This window comes from Asparagus officinalis, chromosome 5, assembly GCF_001876935.1.
Source record: "Asparagus officinalis chromosome 5, Aspof.V1, whole genome shotgun sequence".
In the NCBI taxonomy this organism is placed as follows: domain Eukaryota; kingdom Viridiplantae; phylum Streptophyta; class Magnoliopsida; order Asparagales; family Asparagaceae; genus Asparagus; species Asparagus officinalis.
Window position 1 is genome coordinate 115924517 of NC_033798.1, and position 17420 is coordinate 115941936.

Sequence of the window (17420 nt, forward strand, 5' to 3'; positions counted from 1 at the left end):
TGAATTGGGGAAGTGGGGTAGGGGGAAGAGAGATACAGAGTGAAATACCGGTGAGAGGAAAAACACAGGGAAAAATACCCCTTTAAATAATTTAAAAATATCATAACATTTATTTAAATAAATATTAAAAATTTATGGTCAAAATAATAATAACAATAACAACGAATAATTAAATATTAATTCAAAAAGTTTCACTGAAACAATTAAATTTATAATTAGCAAAACCATTAAAATAATATAATACCATATTTTTAAATCATAGAAATTTCTAGAGAAATTAGGGAAAATACAAATATTATTTTAGAAAAATAATATTTAATGTTTAAACACCAGAAAAATTATTTAAACCAGTATTATGGTCATTATCCCCCCCCCCCCTTAAAACAAATTCCGTCCTTGGAATTTAAAATAAAATGATGCAGAAAGAATCCAAGGACAGAGATATGGAACGATATCCATAAGCAGATGAGAATGTAAAACAATAACAACACAATTTAAGATATAAAATATAACATCTAAGATTCAGCATGTATATAGTAGACCATAATAACAATATCATAACACACATGAGTAAATTTTTTTCACTAAGATTCAGCATGTATATAGTAGACCATAATAACAATATCATAACACACATGAGTAAATTTTTTTCATAAAGGTGGATGAAAAATTACTTCAATCATCAAAATAACATGACATCAATTTAATAATATATACATATCAAAGGATAAAGTTATAACCTCACAATTAATTCGTAATATCAATATAGTCAAACACACTTAGAAAAATAAATTACAAAGTATTTATCAAAAGGCACAGAAATAGACATATAATAATGTAAAAATAAATATTTGTATACTAGTATAATGTGATATCAAGCAATTCAGGATTAATACATAAAAGAACAATTAGTAGTGTATGAAAAAATTTAATTATGTCATAATATATGCAGCAGTATCACAATAATAAAATATGCTAGTATTCAATACATACGAGACACAAAAGGTGGCAATTGTCTTAGAAGAAATACATAGAAATTATAAATATATATATATAATAACATGAACACAAATGCGTAATACACGAATCATTCAAAGTGCAGAATATATATTACATACAACAAGATTATTATGATAAAAGATATAGTGTAACTTAAAACAAAAGAAATACAAATCGCGTAATCATCAAATAAGTAATGGGAGAAGGTATCAATCAACATAATAAGAATAAATAACCTGTAAAACAATAAAGTAATCCGAATAATAATACATACAAAATAAACACAAATAAAAAAACATATTTAATTGATGGAATGAAGAAAAGTAGTCTGAAACATAGAAAAGATACAAAGATAGTCAAATATAAGTAGCGAAACACAATTATTAATTATACAATCAAATAATCATGTAAAGCAGTATGCAAAATTTAGCAGATAAATAATTCATTACACAAATATTAGGAATTTACAAAATGTATACACGAAAATTAGAATGCGACAAATAATATAATTATGTAAAAATAAGCAGCACAATACAAGTGAAATATTAGAAGGTAATTGAACATAAACCAAAAAGATATGATACATAAAACAATACAAGGCAGATAATCATGGAAGGACAAGGTGATATGACACAACAACATATAAAAATGAATTATATGTAGTAAATCACATAAAAACAAAACATATAATTATAGACGTATATCACAGCAATAATTATCAAAAACACACACTTTATATAAATATTATGACTAAATAAATGAAGAAGACTAACATGGATAAGGAACAAAATAAAAGTAAGTATTAGAATGAATAAGAAACTGTATATAGAAAATAAGTAAGCAAAACACAAATAAAACTAAGAAAGATGAAATGATTGATAAATTAAATCAAACAATGATGATAGATGTAATTGGAAGTAAAGAATGAAATGAGATATACTAAATGAAACTACCGATGAAACGTAAAAGAAATAACTATGTTAACTAATAAATAATATTACCCAAGTAACACAAATAAACTAATAAATTAATAAAATTAAAGATAACATAAAACGACATATAAGAAAAACATATACAATTAAAGATAACATAAAACGACATATAAGAAAAACATATAACTTGATAAGTATCCAAATAATAATGGTAATAAAACACGTACATGAAAAGTAAAATGTGACCAAAATTATGTGGTAACATACACATCAAACATGTATAAATACATGTACAATACGTAGAATTAATAAAATAAATGTAACACAAAATAAAAATAATTACACTATAACGTGACCACAAACAAAAATTATAATAAAAACATAATAAATACTGAATAACAATAAGTATAGCAATACACAAATTAAGACGTGAAAAAAAAGAAACGAGTAAGAATACACTCCATAAATATAAGAAACACCAACTACAAAAATATTACGACTAAATACGTGACCAAAATACAATATGTAAAAATAAAAAAATCAAAGCTAAACAAACACCAACATTGTAACAACCTTTAATAACCTTATTCACAAACCATAAAGCCATAACACTACACACTCACACATCGAAAAATAACAACTCCTATCCAAAGAAAAATATAAGAATAAAACGATATTGATAAAATATGATCTACGAAAAATACAAAAATAAGATAGATGAAACAGAAGAGTAACACGATGTAAAACAATACAAGTTAAAATAATGAAAAATACAAATCTGATAAGAAGAAACATAAATGAAAGAGTCAATGCATTTAAATAAGTAACGAACAAACTGACAGTATAAAACTCAAGATAACTCAACACATACAAAAATCGTAAAATACACTGTAATATAAATGCTTACTAATAATACTCAAACTCACAAACATACTACTAGATAAGGAAGTACGATATATAAAACAAAAACTATGAAAGGTAAAATAGGTATATAAGCAAATGAAAAGATAAGAAGAGCATAATTCTATATAATAAATACACCGATATATTTTAGATACATAGTTGATACTAAAAATAATGAATGACTATAAATCAATAAAAATATACATCGTAAATATAATAATCTACGTGAATACACTATAATGAAAGAGAATAGTAATTATAAAAGAATGGAAAATAAAACATAACATAAGCGTGAATACACTATAATGAAAGAGAATAGTAATTATAAAAGAATGGAAAATAAAACATAACATAAGTAAACGAAAATAATGAATAGAGAATGAACAACAACTAATAACATAATAAAAGACGTAAAAATCTAAAAATATCATAAAATAAGTACTGAAAAATAACACGCATATACAATGTATATTGTCACAATGACAAAACAATACATATCGAAAAGGAAGCAATAACAACAAATGTGTAAATACACTATAAACAACCCATGAGTAAATGTTATACATACCCACAAACGCTATTTAAAATAATATTTTACATTAGTTATAAAAGAGCAATATTCAAGGATACAAGGTAATATTACAAAAACCTATATGAATAGTAACCCAAACCCTAAACCTAACAGTATGAATAAATGCTTGAATATTAAAGTATAAATACATTGCTCTTAGAAATAACGAAACCAATTGAGAACATACTAAAATAACCTAAACAAGACAAAACTTATTGTTACAACTATATACTGAAAATGTAAAGGATAATGATATATTGCATATGTAGAATATTAAAATCATGAACTTATTAAAGTATATTACTAAAAATACGAACAATGTATAATAATCTAAAACATAAGTAAATAACAGGTAGTAAGACAGATAAGCGCACACATACACAATATAAATATGCAAAAGTATATTTTAAACACAAGAAAATAATCTGAATATCAGATATGCTATGTAATGTGTGTGTGAAGCCTAGAACAATGCAAAACACTTAGTGATATGACTTTAACAATTAAAAACATATAAGTAATGGTATATATTTTTAATGAAAAACACACAATATAACACTGTGTATGATACATAAAATAATATAATAAATAATACAGAAATTAATACAATTAAACGATATATAAGTCAAATCAAAGAAAACATAGTTGTAAAAATAATAACACATAAAATAATGAACGGAACGAGGATAGATCAGAGATACAAAGAGAGGGTAATCACGAAGCGATGGGACAAGAACCGTGAAAACTCCGGAGTCAAAGAGTGATAAGATAGGGACGAAATGAAATCTAACAAAAATTGAATAAGGGCTTAAGAATAGTCTCAATGATGAAATATGATATGTATCTAAATTGACTACTATATTCTTACTAGTGAGGACTCGGAACAGTGACCTGCATGGGCCATCACTAAAACCTGTCACGTCCCGCTTCCCAAAATACAGGGGAATCGGATCGTGAACAAGCCCGCGACGTATTAGATTGAGAAGAATATACACTATCATTTGTTTTCTCTTTTTTTTCTTCTCAATCCAATACGCTAAGCGTCTGAAAATAAATACAATATGAAGTCACAGGTCCCCGATCACAATCAGTAAGAATATAGTAGACAAACTTAGAATAAAAATATCATATCATAAATGGGATAACATCCGAGACATAATATTCGGGTCAACATGCCCTTATACAAAATGAACAAATGAATACTAGAGAAATATAATACATCGTTCAAACTATACAAAATGAACAAATGAATACTAGAGAAATATAATACATCGTTCAAACTAAAATGGGAAGTACTATGAGAGTAAACAGAACCATCAACTAATAAATGGAAAGAATAGGCTTCGACACCTTCTTCTGCTCCGTATACAGGGTACTCCTGCTGAGAATCCTCTGGCTCCTGCTAAACCTGTTCTTCCTATAAGTCTGACGTACACCAGAGAAAACAGGTGTACGTCAGCGTGTATGGCACAGGGCAAGATCCAACAAAACAAATAGAGCGAACGAAAACCCAAACAGAAAACGATACGATAACAGAATTGATAAAAGAACATGCATCTGGAAATCCGATAAAATCAACATGTAAATTCACTACTAAAACATGATAATCATAAGAATCCATAAATCAAACGGGTAACGAGATCATGCAGCTAGCGATCAGAAATCATCCAAGTCACAAGGTCATACACTAGATGAAATTAATACTTAAAAATCTACAACTCGAGACGTAGTACGTCGAGCGAAATAATCCAAACAAGGAAACCCTCATGTATATACCATCTGTCTCAAATTGTAGATAATTAAATATTAACTCCGATCTATGTATGAAAAAAACACAACTGGCCTACATCTCACAAGAATCCCTAATCATCTAAATAACGAGGTCATGTAACAAGTCATTCTATAACAAGTTACTGGTCCGCATCTCACACAGAGTCAACGCTCATATCACCGGATAACTGACTGTTCACAAATCTCCTACGTGCATCCAAACCCGCAAAACGGTTCGGTGAGAGGACTACATGCAATCCGATTTCGGCCTGGTCCGAACTCAAGCAAAAATCGGGTGACGAAACGATTTCACTGACCAAGTACGAAACGGTTCACTTGGCCCAACAAACTAACCCCAGTGCGAGGCGGTTCACTGGTTCTAGTCTGGAAGATACATCAACAGTCTTATCCGATCACATGAACTTTAACTTTCCCATCCCAACTCTTCTCGTTTTCTCTAATTCAACAATCATAATCCCTATTAAACTCGGGTTCACCACCTAAACTCAGTCAACACACCCACAATTATCACTAGGTCTGTTCATGACGCACGAGACCACTAAGTCATGAACTACTAAGGTTCTCAAACACAACAAGGAGATAATAATAACACTAATTTCACGCAATCACATCATGACATGTCGAATACAGTAAAATATTCAAAAAACATAAAATGTAATCATGAACAGCAACTATGTAATTCAGAAAATAATTCTTTTTCCAAAATAATTTCTTTTAAATTTATTTCTCATTATAATAATCCAAAAGTAGTCTTTAAAAATCATAAATGTATTTATTTAAATCAATATTTTTATAAAATAAACTCTTTTAAATTATTATTCTAAAATAATTCCTTTTACACAAAGTAAATTCTTTTCTCATTATAATAATTCTAAAATAATCTTTAAATATTCTATTTAATATTACTTCTTCCAAAATAAATTCTTTTAAAATATTTCTCATAATAATAGTTCAGAATAACTCCCTTTTACAAAATTATTCTTTCTTTCAAAAACATTTCGAAATTAATCGTATACTAATCATATATAGCATCACTGCACAAAATATAACCACCGCAGTATTATCAACAAACCCATGCAGATAATATAATATCAGTATAATCTACACAACTAATTAATCAGATATAAATATTAAAATGACGAAGCAAAGTGAAGCGGGATCTTGCCTCGCCATAAATATAAGACACACCAACTACAAAAATATTACGCACTAAATACGTGACCAAAAATACAATATGTAAAGATATAAAAATCAAGCTAAACAAACACCAACATTGTAACACCTTTAATAACCTATTCACAAACCATAAAGCCATAACACTACACACTCACACACCGAAAAATAACAATCCTATCCAAAGAAAATATAAGATAAAACAATTATGATATAATATGATCTACGAAAAATACAAAAATAAGATAGACGACACAGAAGAGTAACACGATGTTAAACCAATACAAGTTAAATAATGAAAATACATCTGATAAGAAGAACATAAAGAAGACTCAATGCATTTAAATAAGTAACGAACAAACTGACAGTATAAAACTCAAATAATCAAACACATACAAAAATCGTAGAATACATTGTAACATAAATGGCTACTAATAATACTCAAACTCCACAAACATACTACTAATAAGGAAGTACGATATATAAAACAAAAACTATGAAAGGTAAAATAGGTATATAAGCAAATGAAAATATAAAAGAACATAATTCTATATAATAATCCACCGATATATTTTAGATACACAGTTGTGATACAAAAATAATGAATGCTATAAATCAATAAAATATACATCGTAAATATAAAAATCTACTGAATACACTATAATGAAAGAGAATAGTAATTATAAAAGAATGGAAAATAAAACATAACATAAGTAAGCGAAATAATGAATAGAGAATTAACAACAAACTAATAACACAATAAAAGACGTAAAAATCTAAAAAAATTCATAAATAAGTACTGGAAAAAATAACCGCATTACAATGTATGTTGTCAAATGACAAAACAATACATATCGAAAACGAAGCAACAACAAACAATGTGTAAATACACTATAAACACCATGAGTAAATTTATACATACCCACACAACACTATTTAAAATAATATTTTATTAGTTATAAAGAGCAATATTCAAGGATACAACTAATATTACAAAACCTATATAAATATAACCCAACCCTAATCCTAACAGTATGAATAAATGCTTGAATATTAAGTATTAATACATTGCTCTTAGAAATAACGAAACCAATTGAGACATACTAAAATAACCTAAACAAGACAAACTTATTGTTACAACTATATACTTGAAAATGTAAAGGATAAGGATATATTGCATATGTAGAATATTAAAATCATGAACTTATTAAAGTATATTACTCAAAATACGAACAATAAATAATATCTAAAACATAAGTAAAATACAGGTGGTATGACAGATAAGCGCACCCAACACAATAAAATATGCAAAGTATATTTTTAAACACAGAAAATAATTGTGATATCAGATATGCTATGTAATGTGTGTGTGAAGCCTAGAGCAACGCAAAACATTAGTGATATGACTTGAACAATTAAAACATATAAAGTAATGGTATATATTTTTAATGAAAACACACAATATAACACTGTGTATGATACATAAAATAATATAAAAATACACAGAAATTATACTACAATTAACGATATATAAGTCAAATCAAGAAACATTAGTTGTAAAAATAATAACACATAAATAATAGACCGGACGAGGATAGATTCAGAATACAAGGAGAGAGAGAGAGAGAGAGAGAGAGAGAGCTAGCTGAGGAATAATAGAGGAGAGAGGGGGTGGGAGCGGGACGTGTGAGTGAGTGAATAACGTGGGGGTTTTTGAGGAGGAGTGGGGGAAGCACGAGGTGGGTGAGAGTGCGGAATTTAGGGAGTGAATTGGGGAAGTGGGATAGGGGGAAGAGAGATATTGAGTGAAATACCGGTGAGAGAAAAAACACAGGGAAAAATACCCATTTAAATAATTTAAAAATATCATAACATTTATTTAAATAAATATTAAAAATTTATGGTCAAAATAATAATAACAATAACAATGAATAATTAAATATTAATTCAAAAAGTTTCACTGAAACAATTAAATTTATAATTAGCAAAACCATTAAAATAATATAATACCATATTTTTAAATCATAGAAATTTCTAGAGAAATTAGGGAAAATACAAATATTATTTTAAAAAAAATAATATTTAATGTTTAAACACCAGAAAAATTATTTAAACCAGTATTGAAAATTTACGGTCATTACATCCTACCCCCCTTAAAACAAATTCCTTCCTCGGAATTTAAAATAAAATGATGCAGAAAGAATCCAAGGACATAGATATGGAATGATATCCATAAGCAGAGGAGAATGTAAAACAATAACGACACAATTTAAGATATAAAATATGACAGCTAAGATTCAGCATGTATATAGTAGACCATAATAACAATATCATAACACACATGAGTAAATTTTTTTCATAAAGGTGGATGAAAAATTACTTCAATCATCAAAATAACATAACATCAATTTAATAATATAAACATATCAAAGGATAAAGTTATAACCTCACAATTAATTCGTAATATCAATATAGTCAAACACACTTAAAAAAATAAATTACAAAGTATTTATCAAAAAGCACAGAAATAGACATATAACAATGTAAAAATAAATATTTGTATACTAGTATAATGTGATATCAAGCAATTCACGATTAATACATAAAAAAACAATTAGTAGCGTATAAAAAAAATTTATGTCATAATATATGCAGCAGTATCACAATAATAAAATATTCTAGTATTCAATACATACGAGACACAAAAGGTGGCAATTGTCTTAGAAGAAATACATAGAAATTATAAATATATATATATTAACATGAACACAAATGCGTAATACACGAATCATTCAAAGTACAGAATATATATTACATACAACAAGATTATTATGATAAAAGATATAGTGTAACTTAAAACAAAAGAAATACAAATCGCGTAATCATCAAATAAGTAATGGGAGAAGGTATCAATCAACATAATAAGAATAAATACCCTGTAAAACAATAAAGTAATTCAAATAATAATACATACAAAATAAACACAAATAAAAAAACATATTTAATTGATGGTATGATGAAAAGTAGTCTGAAACATAGAAAAGATACAAAGATAGTCAAATATAAGTAGCGAAACACAATTATTAATTATACAATCAAATAATCATGTAAAGCAGTATGCAAAATTTAGCAGATAAATAATTCATTACACAAATATTAGGAATTTACAAAATGCATACACGGAAATTAGAATGCGACAAATAATATAATTATGTAAAAATAAGCAGTATAATGCAAGTGGAATATTAGAAGGTAGTTGAACATAAACCAAAAAGATATGATATACAAAACAATACAAGACAGATAATCATGGAAGGATAAGGTGATATGACACAACAACATGTAAAAAAGAATTATATGTAGTATATCACATAAAAACAAAACAGATAATTATAGACGTATATCACAGCAATAATTATCAAAAACACACACTTTATATAAATATTATGACTAAATAAATGAAGCAGACTAACATAGACAAGGAACAAAATAAAAAGTAAGTATTAAAATGAATAAGAAACTGTATAAAGAAAATAAGTAAGCAAAACACAAACAAAACTAAGAAAGATAAAATGATTGATAAATTAAATCAAACAATAAGTAAGCAAAACACAAACAAAACTAAGAAAGATAAAATGATTGATAAATTAAATCAAACAATGATGATAGATGTAATTGGAAGTAAAGAATGAAATGAGATATACTAAATGAAACTACCGATGAAACGTAAAAGAAATAACTATGTTAACTAATTAATAATATAACCCAAGTAACACAAATAAACTAATAAATTAATAAAATTAAAGATAACATAAAACAACATACAAGAAAAACATATAACTTGATAAGTATCCAAATAATAATGGTAATAAAACACGTACATGAAAAGTAAAATGTGACAAAATTATGTGGTAACATACACATCAAACATGTATAAATACATGTACAATACGTAGAATTAATAAAATAAATGTAACACAAAATAAAAATAATTACACTATAACGTGACCACAAACAAAAATTATAATAAAAACATAATAAATACTGAATCACAATAAGTATAGCAATACACAAATTATGACGTGAAAAAAAAAGAAACGAGTAAGAATACACTCCATAAATATAAGACACACCAACTACAAAAATATTACGACTAAATACGTGACCAAAATACAATATGTAAAGATATAAAAATCAAAGCTAAACAAACACCAACATTGTAACAACCTTTAATAACCCTATTCACAAACCATAAAGCCATAACACTACACACTCACACACCGAAAAATAACAACTCCTATCCAAAGAAAAATATAAGAATAAAACAATATTGATATAATATGATCTACGAAAAATACAAAAATAAGATAGACGACACAGAAGAGTAACACGATGTAAACCAATACAAGTTAAAATAATGAAAAATACAAATCTGATAAGAAGAAACATAAATGAAAGACTCAATGCATTCAAGTTAAAATAATGAAAAATACAAATCTGATAAGAAGAAACATAAATGAAAGACTCAATGCATTTAAATAAGTAACGAACAAACTGACAGTATAAAACTCAAGATAACTCAACACATACAAAAATCGTAGAATACATTGTAACATAAATGCTTACTAATAATACTCAAACTCACAAACATACTACTAGATAAGGAAGTACGATATATAAAACAAAAACTATGAAAGGTAAAATAGGTATATAAGCAAATGAAAATATAAGAAGAACATAATTCTATATAATAAATACACCGATATATTTTAGATACACAGTTGATACAAAAAATAATGAATGACTATAAATCAATAAAAATATACATCGTAAATATAATAATCTACGTGAATACACTATAATGAAAGAGAATAGTAATTATAAAAGAATGGAAAATAAAACATAACATAAGTAAGCGAAAATAATGAATAGAGAATTAACAACAACTAATAACACAATAAAAGACGTAAAAATCTAAAAATATCATAAAATAAGTACTGAAAAATAACACGCATATACAATGTATGTTGTCACAATGACAAAACAATACATATCGAAAACGAAGCAACAACAACAAATGTGTAAATACACTATAAACAACCCATGAGTAAATGTTATACATACCCACAAACACTATTTAAAATAATATTTTATATTAGTTATAAAAGAGCAATATTCAAGGATACAAGGTAATATTACAAAAACCTATATAAATAGTAACCCAAACCCTAATCCTAACAGTATGAATAAATGCTTGAATATTAAAGTATAAATACATTGCTCTTAGAAATAACGAAACCAACCTAACAGTATGAATAAATGCTTGAATATTAAAGTATAAATACATTGCTCTTAGAAATAACGAAACCAATTGAGAACATACTAAAATAACCTAAACAAGACAAAACTTATTGTTACAACTACATACTAAAATAACCTAAACAAGACAAAACTTATTGTTACAACTATATACTGAAAATGTAAAGGATAAGGATATATTGCATATGTAGAATATTAAAATCATGAACTTATTAAAGTATATTACTAAAAATACGAACAATAAATAATAATCTAAAACATAAGTAAATAACAGGTGGTATGACAGATAAGCGCACCCATACACAATATAAATATGCAAAAGTATATTTTAAACACAAGAAAATAATTTGAATATCAGATATGCTATGTAATGTGTGTGTGAAGCCTAGAGCAATGCAAAACACTTAGTGATATGACTTGAACAATTAAAAACATATAAGTAATGGTATATATTTTTAATGAAAAACACACAATATAACACTGTGTATGATACATAAAATAATATAATAAATAATACAGAAATTAATACAATTAAACGATATATAAGTCAAATCAAAGAAAACATAGTTGTAAAAATAATAACACATAAAATAATGACCGGAACGAGGATAGATCAGAGATACAAAGAGAGGGTAATCACGAAGCGATGGGACAAGAAGCGTGGAAACTCCGGAGTCAAAGAGTGATAAGATAGGGATGAAATGAAATCTAACAAAAAATAGAATAAGGGCTTAAGAATAGTCTCAATGATGAAATATGATATGTATCTAAATTGACTACTATATTCTTACTAGTGAGGACTCGGGACCGTGACCGAGACCGTGACCTGCATGGGCCACCACTAAAACCTGTCACGCCCCGCTTCCCAAAATACAGGAGAATCGGATCGTGAACAAGCCCGCGACGTATTAGATTGAGAAGAATATACACTATCATTAGTTTTCTCTTTTTTTTTTCTCAATCTAATACGCTAAGCATCTGAAAATAAATACAATATGAAGTCACAGGTCCCCGATCACAATCAGTAAGAATATAATAGACAAACTTAGAATAAAAATGTCATATCATAAATGGGATAACATCCGAGACATAATATTTGGGTCAACATGCCCTTATACAAAATGAACAAATGAATACTAGAAAAATATAATACATCGTTCAAACTAAAATGGGAAGTACTATAAGAGTAAACGGAACCATCAACTAATAAATGGAAAGAATAGGCATCGACTCCTTCTTCTGCTCCGTATACAGGGTACTCCTGCTGAGAATCCTCTGGCTCCTGCTAAACCTGTTCTTCCTATAAGTCTGATGTACACCAGAGAAAACAGGTGTACGTCAGTGTGTATGACACACGGCAAGATCCCACAAAACAAATAGAGCGAACGAAAACCTAAACAGAAAACGATATGATAACAGAATTGATAAAAGAACATGCATCTGGAAATCCGATAAAATCAACATGCAAATTCACTACTAAAACATGATAATCATAAGAATCCATAAATCAAACAGGTAACGAGATCATACAGCTAGCGATCAGAAATCATCCAAGTCACAAGGTCATACACTAGATGAAATTAATACTTAAAAATCTACAACTCGAGACGTAGTACGTCGAGCGAAATAATCTAAACAAGAAAACCCTCATGTATATACCATCTGTCTCAAATTGTAGATAATTAAATATTAACCCCGATCTATGTATGAAAAAAACACAACTGACCTACATCTCACAAGAATCCATAATCATCTAAATAACGAGGTCATATAACTAGCCATTCTATAACAAGTTACTGGTCCACATCTCACACAGAGTCAACGCTCATATCACCAGATAACTGATTGTTCACAAATCCCCTACGTGCATCCAAACCCGCAAAACGGTTCGGTAAGAGGACTACACACAATCCGATTTTGGCCTGGTCTGAACTCAAGCAAAACTCGGGTGACGAAACGATTTTACTGACCAAGTGCGAAACGGTTCACTTGGCCAAACAAACTAACCCCAGTGTGAAACGGTTCACTGGTTCTAGTCTGGAAGATACATCAACAGTCTTATCTGATCACATGAACATTAACTTCCCCATCCTAACTCTTCTCGTTTTCTCTAATTCAACAATCATAATCCCTATTAAACTCGGGTTCACCACCTAAACTCAGTCAACACATCCACACATGTCACTAGGTCTGTTCATGACACACGAGACCACTAAGTCATGAACTACTAAGGTTCTCAAACACAACAAGGAGATAATAATAACACTAATTTCACGCAATCACATCATGACATGTTGAACATAGTAAAATATTCACAAAACATGAAATGTAATCATGAACAGCAACTATGTAATTCAGAAAATAATTCTTTTTCCAAAATAATTTCTTTTAAATTTATTTCTCATTATAATAATCCAAAAGTAATCTTTAAAAATCATAAATTTATTTATTTAAAATAATCTTTTTATAAAACACACTCTTTTAAATTATTATTCTAAAATAATTCCTTTTACACAAAGTAAATTCTTTTCTCATAACAATAATTCTAAAATAAACTTTAAATATTCTGTTTAATATTACTTCTTCCAAAATAAATTCTTTTAAAATATTTCTCATAATAATAGTTCAGAATACTTCCTTTTACAAAATTATTCTTTCTTTCAAAAACATTTCGAAATTAATCATAAACTAATCATATATAGCATCACTGCACAAAATATAACCACCGCAATATTATCAACAAACCCACGCAGATAATATCATATCAGTATAATCTTCACAACTAATTAATCAGATATAAATATTAAAATGATAAAGCAAAGGGAAGCAGGATCTTGCCTCGCCGCGTCAAACGGATCGACGTCGGCGGTGCGGGGCTGTTGGATATCGGGGATTCTCGACACGGACAGCGCGCGCGTCAAGGCCCGGCAGCGGCTGGTGCTGTGGAAATCTCGAGCGAGAGGAGGAGCGGGGCTGTCGGGTAGGCATCGGACGCGACGCAGGCAGCGGGGTGTCGCGGGTGAAGGCGAGTTCTGAGGTGGTCATTGGTTCGGGCCGAGAAGGAGAAGGAGAGAGAGGCGGAGGAGGTTTGGCGGAGTTCTGATCTTGGTGTGCAGGCCGAGCGGGAGAGATGGTACGGATATGGCATTCAGGCGGTAGGGTGCTGCTTCGGTAACGAAGCGGAAGGAGCGCCTATAAGGGCTGAGAGCGGCTGGGGGTTTGGTCGGCGGCTGCCTGGTAACAGGGAAGGAGGAGAGGACGGAGGAGAGGGCGTCGGTTTGGGGGCTCGTCAGTGGTAGAGGCTGGCTGTGGGGTGTTGTTCGGGCTGGTGGAGCGTGTGGATGGGGCACCGCGGGAGGTTCAGGCGGCGGTGGCGCGACACGTGGGGAAGCGGGGGGAATTTTGCAGGTCGGCTGCTGGTTGGCCGAGGAGGGAGGAAGGCTGGCGGTGGAGTGGGGACTGGGCTAGAGAGCTGGCGGCGGGTCAGCGCGGTCCAGGCAAGGCGGTTGACGGGAATGGTAGGCGGGCTGGTGGTTTCGGAAGGCTGGGGTGCGTGGCGAGCATGGGGAAGTGGGGGATGCGGCGTTGGGGATGGTGGTGCGCGCGGAGGTCGTCGGCGGTGTTGGCAGCCCGCGGTTTGTGGCGGCGTCGGTGAGCTCAGGGCGCAGGCAGCGGGCCATGAGGCGGTGGGTTCAGGGAGCTGGGGCTTGGGCTGTTGCGTTGAGGGGGAGAAGAGAGATGAACAGGAGAGAGAGAGAGAATGAGAGAGGAAGAGAGTGAGGAAGTGATTGATTGGAGAGAGAGAGAGAGAGGGAGAGAGAGAGAGAGAGAGAGAGAGAGAGAGAGAAGAGAGAGAGAGAGAGAGAGAGAGAGAGAGCTAGCTGAGGAATAATAGAGGAGAGAGGGGGTGGGAGCGGGACGTGTGAGTGAGTGAATGACGTGGGGGTTTTTGAGGAGGAATGGGGGAAGCACGAGGTGGGTGAGAGTGCGGAATTCAGGGAGTGAATTGGGGAAGTGGGGTAGGGGGAAGAGAGATACAGAGTGAAATACCGGTGAGAGAAAAAACACAGGGAAAAATACCCCTTTAAATAATTTAAAAATATCATAAATTTTATTTAAATAAATATTAAAAATTTATGGTCAAAATAATAATAACAATAACAATGAATAATTAAATATTAATTCAAAAAGTTTCACCGAAATAATTAAATTTATAATTAGCAAAACCATTAAAATAATATAATACCGTATTTTTAAATTATAGAAATTTCTAAAGAAATTATGGAAAATACAAATATTATTTTAGAAAAATAATATTTAATGTTTAAACACCCGAAAAATTATTTAAACCAGTATTGAAAATTTACGGTCATTACAGTCATGATCATGTTCATGCCTGAACATTTGAAAGATGAGAAATAAGTGGACTGCAGTTGTGCTACTATTTTGTTTATAGGCGAACTTACTACTCTTCTTGTTTATCAAGTAATTAAGTAGATTGTCCTTACTAATCGTGATCGTGTTGCTGATAGTTATGATGGCATTTATATCAAGTTATTGATCTTATACAGATCCTTACATACCTTGTGTTTTCTATCTTGAAGTTATTGATCTTATACAGATCCTTACATACCTTGTGTTTTCTATCTTGATTCATTTAAATATTCTCACAATTTTTTTGTTATTGATCTTTTGATTTTTTGTTTGGAAATCTGAGGTTAAATTTGCAAATGTGTGAGGCCTGTACTTTTATCCAGGCTTGTAAATAGTTCAATCATGAACTTGTCTGCCTTTGTTTGTTTATCTTTGTTTATGTTCCTATCTTTGTTCGTATTTTATCAAAATCCCCAATAAGTTTGCAAAAAGCCCCCCCAAAAATTTTGCAAAAAACCCTTAATAGTTTACAAAAAGCCCCCTAAAAGTTTACAAAAAATAACCCAAAAGTATTATATATATAGCTACTATAGTTAAATGAGCAAATGAGCGGTCCGTTTATTAAATGGGCGGGCAAAACTCGCCCATTTAAATAATATTAAATGGGTCATAAATGGGCAAATGGGCAAAACATGTTCGTCCATTTATGGTCCGCCCATTTAATATCCAAACCCACCCATTTAACATCCCTAGGTGAATACCTTGTTATTATTCTCTCCAAAAGTCTTGGAAAAATGAAGCCAAGCAATTATAGGCCCTCTCTGAATTTGAATACCCAACAATTTTCCAAGCAAAAGAAGAATATGATTACTAAGTGCTAAATGTTGGGGAATTTTAGTTCCTCCTTCCCCTACTACTATCTCCTCAACTCTGAAGCAAACTCACAATCAATAAGATAGAAAACAATCGCAATCAAGAAGAAAGAGTACCGAGATTTACGTGATTTGGTTGATCAACTTCGACCTACATCCACAATGCAACAGTACGAGAAATTTAATATGTATTAGGGAGATCTACAAGAGTAACCACTCAACTCTCATCTCACAATCGCTCAACTTCACATACATAATCAACTTCCATATTCTCTTCAAAACCCACTCCTTACAATCTTTTAAATGGACAAAGACTGTGAAACCATCCCAATGTTATAATCTTTTGCACGGATAAAGACCACAAAACCCTCCCATCTCGCACAATATTCTTGAGTCAGGCTACGCCCTCTTCTAATCCTAGATTACAAGAATATTGGCTCTCTCCCCTCTCCTTGGTTTTTCCTCCAATAATAGAAAAACGTATAT